Raw genomic sequence first — 4,626 nt, 5'->3', positions numbered from 1 at the left:
CTGCTTTCCTTCTACATATCTGAAGAAATTGGTTTAAGTATTTATTTCACCACTGGTGACTCCACAAAGCTTTCAGGAGAAAGTCCAAGCTTCCAGAAATGGCATACACGGCTTTACCCACTGGACCCAGATTTCCCTGCAGCCTCTCCTCCTGACCACCCCATGGTCTCTATGCTCCAGTCACTCACACTGAGTGTGCCTCACACAGCAAGCTCTTCAGAGTTCTGAACCTGGGCTGCTTCCTCTGTCAGGACTGCTCTTCTCCTGCATAGTCTGGTAAATAATCTTACCTCCTCCAAGATTCTGCACCAAAATCAGCCCCTTGATGAATTCTTTCCTCAGAAGCAAGAAAGAATAAATGGCTCCCTCCTTTGTGCTCTACTCTCTGTCACCATCAATCACAATGTATCACTGTAACCAAATCAAACCCACTGCTATCAAGTCAATTCTGACTCACAGCACCCCATAGGACAAAGTAGAACTGCTCCACCACAGGGTTTCCAAGGCTGTAAATCTTTATAGAAGCACAATGCGACACCTTTCTTCTGCAGAGCAGATGGCAGGTTTGAGCTACCACCCCTCATCAGTTAGCAGCCAACTGCTTGAAACACTGTGCCCCCAAGGCTCCTTAAAGTATGGGGATAGGTGCTTTGAATCCTAAATACCCATTCCTGGTTTATGTGCCTATCTTCTAGGGTCAGGCACGGTGTCATATTCACGTTTTATCCACAGAATTTAGCAGAATAACTAGGAACACAGCAGGTACGAGGAAGAAAAAAAAAAGAGAATTAATATTGAATTGTCTGGAGCTCAGTAAATGTCTGTTGAAGGGATGAAGGGCCTTGGCTGTCAATTATATTAGAATAACTGAGTAAGAGAGGAGGCTGGCAGGACAGGTGGATATGACAGCTGGTGAAGTGAGCATAGAGGAATCTGAATGAGAAGTGGAAAACATCCAGACTGATGAAGTCCTCTGATGAATATGTAAGTTCAGTCAGGTCAGTGCCTGGGGCTGTTACAATCAAGCTCAAGTGAATACCTAATAAATCCTGTTTAAAACACAACAGAACAATTTCAACAGTCCAAGGACATTGGTCTTATCTGTCTAAGCAAGGCTTAGACTCTAGAACACTGTAACATGAAGATTTTATCAAACTTTATGCAAGCTTAGTAAATTTCAGTCATTAACTAAAAAGACTGCAACCTTCTCCAATCTCCATAAAATACCTTATGGACTACAGACAAAATAGAATAAAATATAGCTTATCTCTTATAATCATAGTACTGATAGCCAAGGGTAACATCTTTGACCTAGACTAATCATATCATGTCATATCTATTTTGAGAACATAATTTGTCACCCACTATTATTTCAAAATTATTTCTAATAAGCCATGTTATATACAACATGCTTTTGCCGTATTTTATAAACTAAGAAAAGCGTATACTGTACCTTGCCTAGGCATGCAAATAGCTACTTACCAAGTAAAGTGATCTTAGCATCCAAGTGTGACATAAATTGGAGAAGGGAGAATGAATGAGACCCAGCACATAACAACAACAACAACAACAGTGAACTGAAAACAGAATGGGGCAAAGTAAACTTGGAGAAAACCAAGCTGAAACCAATGGTAATGTTCTCCAAATAACAAAGAGACATCTATAATTAACAGGCTTTCAAGAGTATTCACCCATATGTTATAGCATCACACCTTATAAAACATTCATTCAAAAGCTATACCAGAATGAACATCACAGCTCTGTAAGCACATTCAGAGTGCAGAAGAAGAAAGGGAACCCTTTGAAGTGAGACACCCATTACCCCATAGAGATGGCCAGTTGTGAAGGAAAGCCGTAACTGCTTTAAATGAATAAATAAAACGGAGAGAAAATGTAATGTTAGGAATGTTAAAACAAAGTTATTTTACCAAGTAAGAAAATTAAAGAGTATTCCCAGATAAGTAAACATATTCTATAAAATACATTGGCAAATGTAAAGAGTTAACACACATGCAAATAAGTGCAAGAAATTTTAAAATAATCTTAAACATGTTTGAAGTATTCAATTTATATTAATATATGAATCATAGTAATAGGATCAAGTTATATAAATGTATATGCAAATAAGTTAGTTTTCAAAGCCATGGTAATTAAAACAGTGTGTTAATAGCCCAAACCACAACCAAACCCACTGCCATCTAGTTAATTCAGACTCATAACAACCCTGTAGGAACAGAGAAGAACTGCCCCATAGGGTTTCCAAAGCTGCTTTACGGAAGGAGACTGCCACATCTTTCTCCCAAGGAGCAACTGGTAAATTTGAACCACTGACCTTTTGGTCACAACTGATTGCTTAATCACTGTGCCACCAGGGCTCCTTTTTTGTCAACAGCCCAGAACAGACAAATAAGCCAAATGAACAAAGCAGATTTAAGAAAGACATACACATACACACTTATGTGCCAGAGGTGACATGAACAGTCTCTGGAGAAAGGCTGGATTATTCAGCAAATAGTGTTCTGGCTCACAATACAATCCAAAAACTCCAAATCAAACTCACTGCCATCGAAATCAATTCCGACTCACAGTGACCTCTACTGGGTTTCCGAAGTAGTATATCTTTACAGATGTAGACTCCCCCATCTTCTTTTTTCAGAGCAGCTGGTGGGTTTGAACCATTGACCTTCTAGTTAGCAGTCAAATGCCTTAGGCACTACACCACCAGAGCTCCTTACACAATACCATCAGTTTTTAAAAATAAAGGCCAAATCTATACCTCACATCACTAATTTCAAATAGTTTAAAACAAAAGTGAAAAGAGTAAGTATATAAAGCTAATTAAAAGAAAGTAAGGAGTATGTATTTGCGATCCCAGAACAGGAAATCATTTCTTAAATGATTCAAAATGCACAAACCATGATAATAAAGATTGATGGGTTCAGAAAATACATTAAGTATTCTTTTGTTAAGAAAAGGTATCACAAAGTTATCAGAGAAGTAACATACTGGGAGAAGGTACTCCTGCCATCTAAATCCAACAAGGAATTAAGTTCTAGGAGATGTAAGGACCTATGTAAAAACACCTTCAAAGAACTTCTTACAAGAAAAAGGCAAGAAGCCTAGTGAGCCCCCAAGGGTATGGCCCCTAGTTATTCTTCAGGTCTGGAACTGAACTCAACTCCTATGGCTTCCAGCCAAACAACAGAAAGGCGCATAAACTAAACATTTGCATCACGTAGTTACAATCCTTAGAACAATCAATCCTGGGAGAACAGAAGGGCAGTATTTGCACAGGGAGACAGCTCAGGGGGCAGGAATGCATAGGAAAGAAGAATTCAGGGAAGAGATAACTAGAGGGCAGAAGTGGGAAGAGAGCTGTGGGGAATTGCAGTCAGTGTCATGAAACAAAATGTGTATAAACTACTCTTTGGAAAACGAATTTGCTCTGTAAACTTTCACCCAAATCACAATCAAATTAAAAAAGGAAAAAGGCAAGAGACCCAATAGAAGAAAACAGGCAAAAGTTATCAACAATTAACACAAATGAGAAATAAGATGAAGCAGATGAAGAAATGCTCACCCTCAATACAAATAAAAAAATGCAAAATAAAACTATGAGGTACAAGTAACATCTATCAGATTAGCATAATAAAAAAGACATTCTCCCATAGTAATGATGGGGGTATAAAATTGACAACAATATGCACAATTCTTAGTAAAATCTATGTTTTATAATCTATGCTGGATTAAAAGTCTGTATTTTCTCATCTAGTAATACTGCTTGTGGGCAATACTGTCTCAAGAAACTCGTACAAAGGCCAATAAATTTCATATACCTAGGCTCCTTGGGGAAAAAAGGAATACTGCATAAAAGTCAAAAACATTTATAAAATGTTGATCCTTTTATGTCACTATTCCTGCATGATTTTAACCTTTGCAAAAAAAGGTGAGCAAGACTAAATAAAATGTTACCCTTTGTCTGCATAGGTTAAGGACAGAAAGAAGCAGAAGATGGGATGGAAATGGTTCAACAGACACTGCACACATCTGGATCATAGTCTAGCCCTTAGCGTATCCATGTGACTCAGATAATCTCTGCTTGCCTCAGTTTCTTCACCTACAAAAGAGCTAATACCTACTCTGCACAATACCGAGAGGCCTGGAGACAATCCATGTGTTATGTCTAACAAATACGATGTGCTCAATAAATAAAACCAGTTGCTGCCGAGTCAACTCCAGCTCATGGTGGTCAGTTTAGAACAGTGCTTCACAGGATTTTCAATGGCTGATTTTCTTAAGTAGAGCACCTATGAGTGGACTTGAACCTCCAACCTTTTTGTTAGCAGCCAAATGCTAAACTGTTTGCATCACCCAGAGACTCCATTCAATAAATGGGAAATGATTATTTTAGCAGAAAGAAACCCTAATAGTTGTAAGTGCGCTGCCTGACCCCCCTGAACAGAATACCAGAGCCATACCAATAGGCAATGAAATGAGAGATTAAGTCAATATGAATTTTTATGTCAGTTTTCCCACCGTAGAACAAGACGAAATAATACCTCCACTTTCATAAAATTAACACAAATGGTGATGGTTAATGTTGTTGTTGTTGTTGTTGTTGTTGTT

Source organism: Orycteropus afer, unplaced genomic scaffold (genome assembly GCF_000298275.1).
Source record: "Orycteropus afer afer isolate SDZICR_OR568_19922 unplaced genomic scaffold, OryAfe1.0 scaffold00482, whole genome shotgun sequence".
In the NCBI taxonomy this organism is placed as follows: domain Eukaryota; kingdom Metazoa; phylum Chordata; class Mammalia; order Tubulidentata; family Orycteropodidae; genus Orycteropus; species Orycteropus afer.
This window is presented reverse-complemented; position numbering follows the sequence as displayed.